Raw genomic sequence first — 16625 nt, forward strand, 5'->3', positions numbered from 1 at the left:
TATTAATAGCTCTGGTTAATGTGCCTCATATTGGTCAACGAGATTATCAAAACTAATGATGTCACAATTCACGCAAGAAACAATCTCATTATGATTTTGAACCTAGTTCCATTACTCTTACACTCGCGGAATTTTGAAAACCGACACATTTTCTGTTTTGTGTTTTACTGGTTTTTTGTGAATTTTGCATGTATTTTTATATGGAGAAATCAGAAACTCAAGTAAAACACAGAAACATAAAATGTGTCGGTTTTCAAAATTCCGCGAGTGTACAAGAACTGTTGCAAATAAGTAAAACGCAACTTTCAATTTCATAAAGATGACAATAAAGGATCCCAACAAAAATGTTGGGATATCAGTCTTTTTAGAAGTTTTAGAACACTGCTTTTTATAACAGTTTATAACAGTTTATAACAGAAATTCAGAAATTCGAAAATTTGGCGAAAATCGAAAATTTGACGAAATTCTTTGACGAAATTCGAAAATTTGACAAAATTCGAAAATTTGGCGAAAATCGAAAATTTGACGAAATTCGAAAATTTGACAAAATTCGAAAATTTGACGAAATTCGAAAATTGGACGAAATTTGAAAATTTGACGGAGAAAGTAATTCTCTATCTGCCACCATTCAAGAAATATCTCCAAAACCCCAATTGACCCACCCATTTCAAACTTTCGAGATTTTTCACATATGCCCCTCTGTTCTACTCGTAAACCTCTGAGACTTTGCCGAAGAAAGTAACTCTCTATCTCTCATAATCGCAAAAATATTAGTCCTTTCATCCTACGCTCGAGTAGCTCAAAATTTGGTCGTCACTCTAATCACTCTAGCTCAAACGAATCTGCCACGATTTTTTAAATTATTTTTTTGTTCGAATCGTGTTACGAATACCTTTCATTTGATGGGTCGCACGCCTCTGTAGGTTTCAATACAGCTTAGCTACAGCCGAAAACGCGTTCCCGACCCTCGAAAACCACACTCAGAAACCACTTCGAGGCCAATAAAACAAAATTCTTGTTTTTCCTGGGGTAATGGCGTATCACATATTCATTTTTATGCCCACCCTGAGACTCCTGCAAAATTTCATGGAGATTGGCTGACTGGTTTCCGAGATCGACCGTCGATAGATAGATAGATAGATAGATAGAAACATACAGAGTAAGTTGAAAGATTTTGATTGTTTTGAAAAAGTCAATTTGGTGTATTTAGTATGAAAAGTGACCAATTTCAAAACGATGTATCTCCGGCAATTTCAAACCTACATAGTCGAGTGATAGCCCGTTTTGCTCGTATTTGAAGCGATAATATGAAAGAATAAGTTTTGTGGTGATATAAACCAAAGGGTAGAAACTGAAATGTTCGGCTATATATAGTTGCTGCGTCTCAAAAAATTTTCTTCGTTCTTTTTTTGAAAGTTAGACTGCGTCAAGTCTTCCGCTATCGCTCCGGACATGATTTTATAGTTTAGGTCTTAAAACAATGGCAAATGACAACTGACCACTGCTCTGTACACGTCTTACAGTTCTACTATTATTCGAACAGTCAGCAAGATTGTCAATCCACTAAAGCTGTTAAGGTCTGTCTCTGAAAACTACCCTTCGATTTAAAACAATAAAATTGCAGCTTAAAAATGTTATTTGTTGGCGCTGTCTAATAAAATTTTTAAATTAAAGAAAACTCAACTTTCCTACCTAGAAATTGCATGATTTCATCTCGATTATATGCTCCAAAATTGTCGAATTTATTTATCTCCATCCATATATACACCAAACACATTGCATAAATATTGTCATAAATACCATTTTAGCAACTCAATGATTTTCTCCAAGCAAGATATGCCTGTTTTATACGTAATGCAACAAATCCCCATGGAAAATAACTGTGCGGATTGGTCCGTGATAAGCTGCCACATTCTCTATGATTACATTTTTACTCTCTGTCGTAACATTCTCTCTCTCTTTCTCTCTGTCGCTTACAACACCACCAACAACAACAAAAATATCCCGTATGGCAACGTAGAGCCATAAAATCTAGCTGAACAATATAACGTTTTCATCCAGAGATGTGCCAGAACCATTATCGGGTATATGAACTCGTTGAGTCTCTTTTTTCTTGCCGTGGCATACCCATGGAAAAGATAAACAGAAATCTGTTGTGGAGGATGCTTGTTACAGACAGTTTGTCGCGACCAGCGAACGTGAATAGACGTATCCGGGGTAAAGGAAATATTATAAGGAAAACTGAATGGGACTGAAAAACTGGCACAAAAACAGTTACATGGAAATTCGTTTGATTTAATACAAACAACAAAGGAACGGAGAGAATTTTTACAGAACAGAAATGATTTCGAGAATTTGTACATAAACTGAAAGGGCAAAATAATTTCAAAGAAAAACATTTGGAGAAATAAAAATATTTTTATCGATTTAATGTTGTAGCTGGTGTGTGTAATATAAATAACATTTTAACCTTAATTGATAAAGTAACAACCAATAATCAAAACAATTACCGAGATAAATTAGAATTTGTAGCATAATAACAACAGTAAGTTTAAACACAAAAAGTCCTACCACTAAACAAACCCATTTTAATCAAATCGTAATTTTCTTTCAAACAAACAAAATATATAATCAAAGAGTCTCAAAAAAAAAGCTCGCTTCACCTAACAGGTTGTGATTACCATATAAAAACCAAATCAATATTTTAACTTTTAACCACATATAATGCATACAAAATAATCAACCGAAAATTTATTGAATTATAAGTGAAAATAAATAATTTTTTATGATAACCAGACCGCCGAATAAAAAAGACAACAACCCGAATCCGTAGAACATAAACCGGCACAGCCATAATTTATAAATCAACAAGTCGATAATTTATTCGCACCTCCTCTGTACCATATCATAGAATTTATCCAAGAACCGTACATATTCGTTTTTATGACAAAAGTAAGGAGGGAACTATTATTAAGACTCTGAGTAAAGTGTTGATCATACATATGGGGTATATAATATGGTGTGAATTGCATATAGTGTTGAACAGAGAATAAGAAAAAGAAACTTTTTTGTGAAGAGCATCTTGAACAATTGCATTCGATCTACGCTTCAACTAGAGCATGGTGTTGAGGTAAGATTTTTTTTTGACAATTTGTCTGTCATGCCAAGTTTTAACCGTTCACGAATTCACACAACGCACTTCAAGCATGAGTGGTACTCTAAGTAGGGTACTGAAACTTGACGTCACATAACTGTTTTTCTATTGGACAAATATCTACCGAGCGATAAGACTTTTGAAAAAGTGTTTTTTACGTATTGATCACATCACGATTTCGAAGTCCTATCGCTCGGTGGATATTTGTCTGATTGAAAAACTAATTGCGTGACCGGACTCCTGAGATCTAGCGCTACACTTTTGTATGCCCTTATCTGAATAGTTACCAGCTCTTATCTGTCCATATCTGAATAGGTTACCCGCGCTGATCTGCACTTATCTGAATGGTTACTCACCCTTATCTGCCCACCTTTGTCTGCCAACATTTATCTGCTCTTAATTTGTATCGGTTTCAACTTAGTGCCCGTTGACTCTTTTGTTTCTTTTAGTCTTCCGCTCAATAACCGTAGAACGCATACGGTTTTAATGATCTACACTCTACGACGATCCTGACGATGACCCCTGAAAAGAGTTTGTTTTCACTCTATTTTATGATAAAATAGAGATGAACTGTCGAGATCGGGCATAGCGGGCTGAAACGGTAGTCTTTAGGGAAGTTTCGATTAGGGATAGGTGGTTGGGAACGATGGAGAGATTCGAAAAATTTTTTACATGAAACACACTAAAAATGCGTTTGTCGATTTACTGTAAAAAACGATTACATCAACGCACTCCAAGCATGAGTGGTACTCTAAAGAGGGGACTTAAACTTGATAGTGTGCCGAACAACTGTAAAACACTGCAAAAAATAGTGCTCTATTTGGCAGCTGTCGACTATGATCACTTTTGCTTGATTCTCCGCTAGGCATGGGCGATAATGATAATGATTGTCAATATTTATCGATTATCGATAATCGATAATTATCGACTTTTTTTATCGAAAATTATCAAAAAAATATCGATAATCGATAATTATTGATATTTTGATAATTATCAAGATATCGATAATTCGATATATCGATATTTCGGTCCGAAAATCCGATATTTACCGATATATTCCGATATATCGGTATATTGTCATGAATTTTCAGACAAATATCAAAATATCGATATTTTGATAATTATCGATAATTATTAAATTATCGATAACGATATGATTAATCAATTATCGATAATTTCTTTCGATTGATATTATCGATAATTTTGAACGTCTCCCATCCCTATTCTCCGCTAAATTCGATGTGATCGAAGATTTTAATTTTGTAAATGAACATTGTGAATTAGAGCTTTTTGTGAATTAGATTCAGGTTTGAATGTTGTAACATGAAGAAGAAGCACAATATTGATGAATTGCTTGATAAAGAATCTCTGATCGATACAATTGAACAAACTAATTTTCAAGCCTTCGAGCGAACTTTCTCTCTGTACCATCAAAATTAGGGATGGACGATAATGATTTTGATTGTCGACAATTATCGATTATCGATAATAATTTTTTCTATCGAAAATTAATCAAAAAATTATCGATAATTATCAAAATATCGATATTTCGATAAATCAATCAAAATACTTTACAAATGCAATTCTTTCAGGACTTAAACTGATCTCATCATAAGAATACAGTTTTGGTGGGTTTCGTTTGTTTCTTTAGTTTGTTTCTTTCGTTTTATTCCACACGTACGTGTGAGTGAAACGACACTCTTTACTCTTCTTTTGTTCACAACATGTAGAACGATGTAAAACAATTAACACTGTAGAATGCTAGCCAACTGCAAACTTAAATTGAGTTGAGTTAAAATTTAAATATTTAATACAAATAGTACGCAAAAATTAAAATCAATTTTTGAAAATTATTCGATAATATCGATAATATTGAACGTCTCCCATACCCCAGAAGTAAAAAAGTGTAAAACTTCCCGTTTTGTAAAAATTTCCAAGTTTTGAGTGTAACATCAAATACGTCGACAACCAGTGAGGGATTCCAGGGAGTGTCCCGGGAGCATCCCGAACCAGCGCATACCCAATCAAAATCTTTATTTCGCGACTACGCCATCTGTTATCGACAGAGACGAAAAAGTATGCAAATGAACGTATCGCTATGGTGTTCTTATATTTATCTAGGTTTCTTTCACAATTACTGAAGTAAAAGATTGAGTGACTAGAATGTAGCGTAAACAAAAGAAGTAATAGATTGATAAATGCCCCTTATCGGAGGTACCAGCGAGTAAACTATTACACATAACTTCGGTAATAATGTGAAGTGTCGTGATTTCACCCTAACATTGTACTTTCGTTCGCTTCGCACGTTTGTGTTCCAACACATTGAATAGATTCATTTTTGTTAATAGAATCGCATAGCTAAATGGTACATTCCACTAATGTCTGACAGTTCTGTTGGTATTAACAGCACATAGTTTGACATAATGACTTCAATGACTCCGACATTTGCATTTTGGGGACTTTCGCACGTAGTAGAATTGATGATTTTTATTTATTGTACAGTTTGTTTTTTGAAAAGATCGTTTTTTACTGGTTGCGCATTGCAGCCTTTTTGTCGCTTTTAAAAATAAAGAAAAAAAATTTGTGAACAGACTCCGACAATATCTTTTGCTAGTAAATACGTCAACAATTCTTCATTCTGTCGACACAGTCCGGCTAACAGATTATTAGGAATTAGATTTGAATGTTGTGACATTTCAAACCTAGTCACCAGACTGTATCCAGCAAAAAACCAGAAAAGGAAAATCTAGATTGTCATTTGTTAACCCTTAGGAAGCAAATTAATGAGATCTTTTAATGTTGATTTGTTCGGAAATCTAACATTCCCATACCACTACTTTCCTAAAGATTGCACACATAATCAGGGCCTATTATTTGGGAATCGATTTTGGGAATATTTGAGAATATTTGGGAATATTTGGGAATTTTTATGAATATTTGGGAATTTTTGGGAATATTTGGGAATATTTGGGAATATTTGGGAATATTTGGGAATTTTTGGGAATATTTGTGAATTTTGGGAATTAATTCCCAAATAATAGGCCCTGACATAATTCATCATAATTTCTACTCCGTCTGATAAATAGATTTGTATTACAATTAAAACGGTCTACTAAGTAATCTGTTATCGACAGCGATGGCGAGTCGTTCTGATGTTCTGATAGTCGTTCTGACATGACAAATTGGTCGAAGGCAGATCCTTTGTTCTCCTCTTCAACCCTTACTCTTTCTATTGTCACTAAAATCTTCCAGTTTTCAGCAGGAAGTCGTTAGGCGTCTTACATCCAGGTAAATCTTCATGCAGGTAAATCCTGAATTCCATAACATGCTTATATGTACACCAGGCTCAGGTTTTAGACAACAAGAACAGATAGGATAAGATCGGTAAGATATGTATGATAGGTATGTTAGAACAATCGAAGTAAAAGATTCTGCTTCAAACACTTCAACAACTGAGTTAAAAGAATTACTGTGACAAACTTGCCGTTTGTAAATAACTCATGTTCCAGATCAGTAGTGGATTAGAGATACAAATATTCAGTTAAATTAGATGCTAAAGTTTAAATGCTGTAGTCAATGCTCCAGAATAAATTCAGCAAAGACTTCAATGTCTTCAAGGTCCATTAGTTTTCTCTAATAAAATTACCAGTGTTTGAAGTGCTACACAACTTCTTCTTGTTTCTACGAAATAAATTTTGTGCCATTAGATGAGCACTTTTATTCAGACTTTCAATTCAATTAAATTATTTATTTTAGTTATCCGTTGTTCCGACGAGATCCGATGCGAAATATATGTATAGATAGAGAGAGGCACGTGAAACACATCAAAGAGACGAAACTCATCCGTACGTAACCTCACCGTTTCGAATGTAATTATTTATCCTACGCATTTTACAATTAATTCTTCGACTTATTAAACCAAAATCGAAATGGTTTTCGTTCACACAGCTCAAGATAAATGATAGTGTTTATCAGTGATTTCTCAAAGCGACTATTCTTCGACGCTTTTCCCTTAGTAATTACCGGAAATAATTACAAACGAATTGTAAACGATTTTTCCTTGAATCTTTTATTGTATTTTCTCAATTCTTTTCCTTCTTTGGTGTTGTGATTTTCAACTTGGTTTGTTGCAAAAAGCTGGCGCTGGTACTATCATTTCGTGCCGAAACATATAAGTCTATATATATAAATACGAGACGATGGTTATACGTACGTTGTAAGAGAGAATGTAAGGCTTAGTGAACGGAAATTAATGGTGTTTTGGTGTATAATTTACGTTACGTTTGGTATACGAAAACGAGATCATTTTGATGGTTAATGGATCATGTAGAACTGAATTAATTGACTGACTCGAATTTTCTAAGATAAAATTTATTTTCGCAGGGAAAAAAGTTTGTTTTCTCGAGTTGAATTAAAATTTGAAGATAAATTTCCCTAATTGTTTTTAGAATGAGAAGAAGAACAAATGATTCCGAAGCTAACGACATATTCGATAGTGCATTCCTCACCGGATATTGATTGAAAGAGTCCGTATTGATGAAGACATTTATGATCAAATTATTGTGACACAGCGATGATGGCCTTACATACATTTTAAATAACGTCAACGACAACATTTCCATCGGTTTACAGCACAAACAAAGTTAAAGAGAGAAAATAATTTCTATTTCTCAGAACGTGCCACTTTTTTCAAGGAATCAGCAAGACAAATCAATCAGAGCTATGCATATTTAAGTCACCGTAAAGAAAAAATCAGTGAATACGGTATTACGTGCAGACATGGCAAAAGGAAACAAAATGATTGGAAGACGTTAAACATTCTTCGATTTTTCCAACGACAGTATGTTGGTTTGGAACAGCAAAATAATGTTTCGAAATCAGTGCAAACAAGAAACGAAATTCCAAGAATTGGAGACTTAAATACTGTTTCCTAATTCTTATGCTGAGCAAAGTAACCCGATAACATGCACACTGCACACATTGCATTTATTATACTGCATCCGGGTGCAAACAGTGTCCATATTTATTAGGGTGGGTCGTATTTTCATTTTGTTTTTATTTTAAAAGGCCTGGCCCCAGGCTGTACTCAGAATTGACCAAGGAATCCGAAACAGCAAAAAAAACATAGCTAACGCCGACCCGTACGAAACACCTATTCGTATCAAAAGCCTTTACTGTGAAACTCTTCATTTCTCTTACTTCATTTTCTTCTCTGCTGAAAAACTATTCTCCCTTTAAAATCACTTACATTATCCACTCTTTGCCTTGTTATCATATACAACTAAATTGCCGGAGGCAATATAGACAGCCCCGTACGAAGACAAATTTCATAAATTCCTATTTAAACAGCTATATACCGCTATATTTACCTATATTTCACTATAAATAAACATTTCACAGAGGAATATGCTATTATATAGCTCTCTATGCCTGTATATAGCTCAATATAGGTGAATATAGATATATATAGATGTCCGTATATGGAATCCCTGAAACCCCTCACACTTAACACATTATTTCCATGTTAACAGAAACTCTCTAAGCATCATTTTTCCCACTTTATATCACTTTTAATAAAATCCAATATGGCCGCCGGCAGCCATTTTGTTAGGAGACCGGAAATAGTACCGACGCTTTACATTCGTTAATACCTTTCAAACAAAAAAAAATCATGAAATTCGGTCAAAATTTACTTGAGATATTGTCAAAATACACCACGTTCACTGTACTTCCGAGTAGCCAGATAAGAGTTCACTCCAAGAGACCTAGCTGACGCTCCGGAGAACATAATTTCAAAACTTTTTTTTCCTGATTGGTACGGTCAATACCTATCTAATAAAGCTAAAACGAACGAAATATGTTCAAATGTGGCCGACCTACAAGCAAAAACTGCTTGCCGCCCTGTGCCTGTTCCACACCAAGAGGTCTATCTCACGAGTCGGTCATCCGATTTCCATAAACTTTTTTTTTGTCGATCGGTATTGTAAATACCTTTCATTTGACGTATCACTTACAAGTTTAACGTTTAAATGTCCGGAGATATCTTCGAAAAACCGTAAAGCACTTATTGGGCCACAGCTCGGGAGGGGTCGATCCAAAATCACTCATCTTCGAACTTAGCCTGTCTTTTGACATTACCAAACGGGAAAAAAACGAATTTTCAAAATCGGATGCGTTTTACTCAAGTTATCGTGCAGACAGACAGACGGACAGACAGACGGACATTTTCTTTTTCACGGATTTGGCATCTCTAGACAACCACAATAGGTTTCCCCTTACTCAGGGAGTCCAATTCGACGTGTTACAAACGTATGCGTAAACCTATAAGACCCCAGTACTTCGTACGGGTCTAAAAATTTCAAAAATTAATTTTTCCCTTGCTAGGCTGATTTTTGATTTTTGGGGTAGTAGCATGAAATTGCACACAATGTTGACAGATATCTCGGGCAGTTGGGAACAGAAGACATTGCTGCTAACTGTAGTGAATAGCTGAGGTGTCCAGCTATGAAATACCATAAGAACGTTGTTGTTCTTCAGCTTCACTCGGGGAGGGTAACTCTGTCAGTGTTCCCGAGTAAGACTTTTCGACAAAAAATTTCAACTTTATTTGCAAATAAAATCGGCAAATCACGACATAATACATCGTGTGAGGTATGTCTGAACAGGTAATCTCATAGAGAATCCATTGCAGAGACGTTTTTTGAAAACAAGTTGAAAAAACTCACAGGAGCTTTGTTTTTGAAGCCAAAAGTTGGCAATTTTTTGGTAGAATGAAAAAGTCAAAAAAACTTCTCTGCAATGGATTCTCTATTAGATTACCTGTTCAGACATACCTCACACGATGTATTATGTCGCGATTTGTCGATTTTGTTTGCAAATAAAGTTGAAATTTTTGGTCGAAAAGTCTTAGTTGGGAACACTGACAGAGTTACCCTGCCCGATTGAAGGCGAAGATAAACAACGTTCTTATGGTATTTCAAAGCTGGACTCCTCAGCTATTCACTACAGTTAGCAGCAATGTCTTCTGTTCCCAACTGCCCGAGATATCTGTCAACATTGTGTGCAATTTCATGCTACTACCCCAAAAATCAGTCTAGAGGCAAGGGAAAAATGAATAAAAAATTTTTTTTTTTGCTGTTTCGGATTCCTTGGTCAATTCTGAGTACAGCCTGGGGCCAGGCCTTTTTAAAATAAAAACAAAATGAAAATACGACCCACCCTAATATTTATGTGGCACTGTGCGAGCAGCGAGGCGAACAGCCTCTTCTTCCTTATTTTTACATTCCAAAGCCTATCTTATACTATTCGTAAAGGGATACAGCAGGAACGAACGAAACACCTGAAAGCATCCACAATAATACTGGTTGCAAATAGCATCCTCAACAATATTGCTACTACTGTTTGCACCCAGTGCGGAGAGAGAATTATAGAAACCGATAATTTCAACGTAATTCGAAAACATGTTGCAAAGCCTGTGTATGAAATTGTTGATTCTCATTAACAGTACCATTCTAAAGTACAGTGTCGCATCCTCATAGAGACCAATTGGAGCATGGTACAAGGCGCTGGAATATGATCGAGGGTAAAAGAAAAAGACAATTTTTTAGCACAGAAAAACTTGCGTATACTGGCTCAGAAAAATGGACGCTGGAGACCTGAATGGTCCAGGGCATTGAATATACTACATGCGGCACTGTTTTTGCTTTTTTACTGAATGCAAATTTAACAACTGTCAGTAAAGTTATATGGCTTTAACAGTGCTCTAGGCTATTTTATAGGTGTTTATCGTCGATTTAAAGTTATATGGGATATTCCACGTTATGTGTGACCTTTTTCAATATGTCTGGAATTATTTCCTTTATCAAATCTTTTTTTAGCCTTTGGAAGGTAATGTTAAATGGGACTCAAAATATAAAGAAAATGGTAAAACGTGTTCACTTCGTGAGAGGTATGTTTTGGAAAGTTTTTTGGGACAACTATCTATTAGTGGTTCAAAAAGATAGTCTTGTATCATATATTATTATACATTATTATTACCTCGGTTGGCCTGTAGAGACGCTACAATTGTTTTTGGTACTTCGTTCTTTGTGTTCTATTTTCAGGTGAGCTGATTTCAGATAGAGCGCTGACATTAGTAATTTTATGACGAAATGCACTACAAATGGAATAGAATTGTACTAGAATCTATTAAATTTGTGCTGTACATTCCAAACAGGATGTCTATATAAATGATGCTTAGAAACTAAGAAGAAAGCCGCAGAGAATGAAGTACTATGAGAAAAAATGTCGCGCCTCTACAGGCCAACCTACTTGTCCCATTAGTAGTGTTTTGGTTGCCTGAAAATAAACTAAACGGAGCTTCTACAAATGTTAAAGATGTGCACATAGATCGTCGAAATAAATGGCCTCAATGATATTTTTCTCCGCAGAACTCCGAGCCTAGTGCAAGCGTATGACTTAACCCAACCAACCACATATGTCTCATAAATTTACGGAAATACACATCAGATCAGAAATTACTATTTTTAGCCCCGTACGAAGTACGAAGGGGCTCATAGGATTACGATGCCGTGTGTAATTGATGGAATTCGAAGCAGACGGTAAGGGCAAAGTGTTTGCCTATGTTCATAGATGACGAATCCGCAATACAAATTTTGTCTGTCCGTCTGTCCTTCTGTCCGTCTGTCCGTCTGTCCGTCACGTCGATATCTTGAGTAAATCAAATCCGATTTCAAAAATTTTTTTTCCCTGAAAGATAGTCAAAATAGTGAGGCTAAGTTCGAAGATGAGTGATTTTGGGTCGACCCTTCCGGAGCTGGGGCTCAATAAGTGCCTAACTGTTTTTCGACGATATCTCCAGACATTTAAGCACTACACTTGTAAGTGATACGTCAAATGAAAGGTATTTACAATACCGATCGACAAAAAAAAGTTTATGAAAATTGGATGACCGACTCGTGAGTTAGACCCCTTGGTGTGAACTAGGTACAGGGCGGCAAGCCGTTTTTGCTTGTAGGTTGGCCAAATTTGAACGTATTTAGATGGATGTTGCTTTATTGACCGTACCAATCAGGGAAAAAAAAGTTTATGAAATTCGATTCACCGGAGCGTGAGCTAGGTCTCTTGGAGTGAGCTTATATGTGGCTACTCGGCCGTACAGTGAAGGTGGTGTTTTTTGTTAATATCTCGAGTAAACTTTGACCGAATTTCAAATTTTTTTTTGTTTGAAAAATACTAACGAATGTAAAGCAGCCGTACTACTTTCCACCTCCTAACAAAATGGCCGTCGGCCGCCATTTTGGATTTTTGTAAAATCAATATAAATCGGTGAAAATGATACTTACTTAATTTTAGGTCAATTCGAAATTTGTGTTACATTTGAAAGGAACGTCGTACGGGGCTTCGTAATTGCGCTATGCGCAATTTTTAAGACGTACACATTTCATAAGAATTTTACTTTACCGACGTTTACGGGCGCAGTAGGCTTACGGTAAGAGTAGGGCGACGGACGAACTAGGGTCACGTACGCAATAGATGTACGGGTTTGTACGGGGCTCAGTCGCAGCAAACGCTCCGACTGTTCTGACGGCTCGTTTTTTACGTCATATGTTTTTACCTGTTACAGACGACAAGCATTTGACCAGTATTATTATCGGGGTGTCTACTACTTCTATCGATCAAAATATTTTTAATCGGTTGATTTCGAATCTTGTACTTCATTTTTTAACATGCATTTTACTATATATAAAAAGAACGACATGAACCAGAGCTTGTCATTATTATTGTCGTCGTTATCGATAACAGGTGAATAGCCGTATGTGACATTTTAACATACTTCTTTGTACTTGAAGTTCGTCGGATTTCGACATGCATTCTACGATCGAAAAGTTCGCTTTTTCTGTACTTCTGAGAGAGGAGGTATTTGCGGCCAAGAAAGTACTTTCTCGGACGCTCTCTCCGGTCGAACATGGATTTTCATATATATTTTTCCGGCCGCTACCAAGTGTGCATGCTTTGTTGTTGAAATAGCTGTAGAGTGATTTCTATGTTAATGGTGTTGTGGTTTCGTCTCAGTTTCAGTTTTCAAGCACAAAAATAGTCGTTTGTGGCTCGTGATAGAAGCTGAATTTTCCGGTACACGTCGTAAGCTTGTCCTACTCGGCTCCGCCTCAAATTCAACGTTTCATCATTCGTAACAAAATGTACTATTTTGCACAAAACTTTAAAAACTGTAATTGCGTTCATAGAATAGACCACATTCGATGTGGATATTTTTACCGATTCCACTGTTGCAGCAAAAAAATTGCAGCTCTACCAATTTCCAATAAAAATATTTTATCGATTGATACCAAAAATATTTGTTAATCGAGACTAAAACGCCATAAGCGTTGGTACATATAGTAAACCATCATACGAAATTTTTAACCAGTGCGTATAAATCAAACACACTTAAAAGTGAAAACGACGGTTCAGTAAACAACTAAAATGTTGTGAGCTTTTAAATAAAATTAAAGCTTAATTCAGTTTGTCAATACAAAACAGTGGCAGAATGTGTCTCTGTCGATAATGATGCTGATGGTGGCTGGGGTGTGCTTAGTTATTTATTTAACTAATGATGAGGTGCACATACAGACAGCGAGAGGAGAAAGTTTCGTCTGGATCAAAAACGTTAGTTTAGAAACATTAACTAACAAAACGAATCGCAATCGCAATAAATTAACAAGCTACAAAAGATAAATAGACAGAAATTTGTGAGCGTCTGCGTTAAGTTGTTTCTTTTTATCTTTTTGATTTTCTGATTCGAGTTCAGCTTCAGAAAGTACACATATAAAGCATCTGAAGGTATTAACGGAACCAACATCTATTTAGTGCAGCCGAAAGACCACGTAAATAAATTTCAAATCACTTTCAATAAATTTCCGTTAATGCGAGCAGTTATATGCATGCATATATGTACCCTATCCTTCCAATATAGTTCACAATATTCTGCATACGAATATACCCACTTAACAGCAACACTAACAATTTTAACAAAATATATGCACAATGCACATCAAACTGACATCTTAATTTCTCGTAATCTGACTCTACATCAATTGTGCCATAGTGTACAATAACTGGCCGCAGGTCAGTTAACCCATGCTCTCTCTTTCTCTACTCAATTCCTATACCCTACCCAGTCAGTTCTATGCCAATTTTGGGTGGAGTATATTTCGTTATGGAGATTATGGCGCGAGAGCATAATTCGGTGTGGCACTATGACTGTGTTCTATTTTGAATATAATCAGATATCAGCCATCCAGCCACCATAGCCAGCCGTTTCACTTTTCCATCGCATCATAGACAGTTAGAGATTCAATTGATTGTGGAAGCTTAAAATATTATATCGGAAAATGGAGTGTGAATACATGATATATATCGATGGGATAACTCTTTTCTATTCCAAACAAATTTTTAATGTCGGACTGTTGGTGGAGTATAGACTAATCTGACAGACTCTACGGTAGTCATTAAATTAAACGTTAGTCATTTTCTCTTTGCTCACGTTACGTTTTTTGTTTTTCTTCTGTCCTCGACACTCTCCACATTTTTCCGTATTTACTCTTCGGCTTTTGCTCAGATATCGTTGGCCAAACCGTTTTTATACATAACATTTTCTGTGAAGTCATTCGTTGCTTGCATTGTGCGATTTAGTTTATATTGAGGTGGTGCATTGCAGTTGCAGAGTGGATAGAATGTATGTTGTTGATCCACACACGGCACGTGATGTATTCCTTATAATTTGAAATAAATTCTGGGAAAGATTACCATGCACATGTATATGGGAACAACGAATGGTATTCGTTCTATTGCGCGCTGTAAAATGGCATCTGTCGATAATATCGCAAATGTGATTCTGTTTCAATTTTAGATTTTGAAATTGATTGATTAATAGGGATGTTTCATTAGTTTTACAAATCCACTGTTTGATGTAGAAAAAAGGGTGAATACTCGCAAGAATCACTAAGACCTGTACGGTTGAACATACGGTGGATGTTAGTGATTGTTGTTGATTAATTAAGTAAGTTACCGGTCTGGCATCTCCATATTTTTGAAAGTTTTACATAACTTCATCAAAAAAGCTATACCATGTTAGGAGTTAGTTTGTCATTCTCCACCACCATTTACTGCTCCGGCCAAATCGTCAATGTCGCCGCAGTCGATAATTGGTCGGCGCTTGAAATTGCTATAAGACTTGTACTTGTAAACGTCATGTCACATACGGCTATTCGTCTGTTATCTATTAGAACATCGAGGTACGTTTGGCCACTGTTTCGATCTGTGAGAAATTTAAATACGTCTTTCGACATGTTGCATTAATATGCAGTTCAAAAATATCATTTCTCATCAGGCCATGGCGACAGTGGCAAAGAAATGACCAAACTACGAGAGGTAGTCATAACTTTATACACGCTATTTTTCAGTGAATCATTAGCTAAATGAAGAAGTAAAATTCTCCAAAACGCCTCATCACTAAAAAACTTACACTCCACGTGCTGGAGTACTGTAGCTATAGCCACTACAGAGCAGCACATACTGCGAAAGGAAAAGCACATCAGAACGATGTGTAAACGTGGAGTGTAAGTTTTTTAGTGATGAGGCGTTTTGGAGAATTTTATTTCTTCATTTAGCTAATGATTCACTGAAAAATAGCGTGTATAAAGTTATGACTACCTCTCGTAGTTTGGTCATTTCTTTGCCACTGTCGCCATGGCCTGATGAGAAATGGTATTTTTGAACTGCATATTAATGCAACATGTCGACAGACATATTTAAATTTCTCACAGATCGAAACAGTGGCCAAACGTACCTCGATTTCGTACGACATTATGCCTGTCTAATGGCATGGATTCGTTGTTGATGTGATGAGTGCATTTAGCATTCTATGTTAACCAATTTAATGATGATCGGTTCATCTGTTTGGTTTAACAAATTCAACAAATGCAGACACATTGCACATCGTGTCTGTAGAAGAATCAAACTACTCATACATGAGCATTTGACTTGTTTACAGGTCGGTTGTGTATGAGCTTACACATCGTTCTGATGTGCTTTTCCTTTCGCACTATGAGAACAACAAAAATATTGGCAAGCTCTGGGTAATATTGTCATTTATATAGTAAAATGCCATGTTAAAAAAATGAAGTACAAGATTTGAAATCGGCCGATTGAAAATACGTTTATCAATGGAAATAATAGACCAGACAACACTCTCTCTTAGCAACCAAACTACAATTATTAAGGTGGTAAATACGTTTATGAATCACTGCTACTTTGTTCGCTCGTGTTGTTGGTGTTGTTTTTAAGCCATATTAAGAATCAGCATTTCTCAAACTTATTTTCCCCCCTAAATCAATTTTTTGAGAGAGTTTGGATGATAGAGAGAGTATTGGACCAGATAATAATACTGGTCATATGATTGATGCCGCCT

General features: G+C 35.9%; 1 long non-coding RNA gene across 1 annotated transcript; it reads left to right on the plus strand.

The window, feature by feature from the left end:
• Positions 1–798: 798 nt before the first annotated feature.
• On the plus strand, positions 799–16532 carry LOC119082734. The gene is made up of 3 exons (XR_005088702.1): positions 799–809; positions 2176–2182; positions 16399–16532. It is a non-coding gene; the product is annotated as an uncharacterized LOC119082734 (long non-coding RNA).
• Positions 16533–16625: the final 93 nt, after the last annotated feature.

Source organism: Bradysia coprophila, unplaced genomic scaffold (assembly GCF_014529535.1).
Source record: "Bradysia coprophila strain Holo2 unplaced genomic scaffold, BU_Bcop_v1 contig_476, whole genome shotgun sequence".
NCBI classification, from domain to species: domain Eukaryota; kingdom Metazoa; phylum Arthropoda; class Insecta; order Diptera; family Sciaridae; genus Bradysia; species Bradysia coprophila.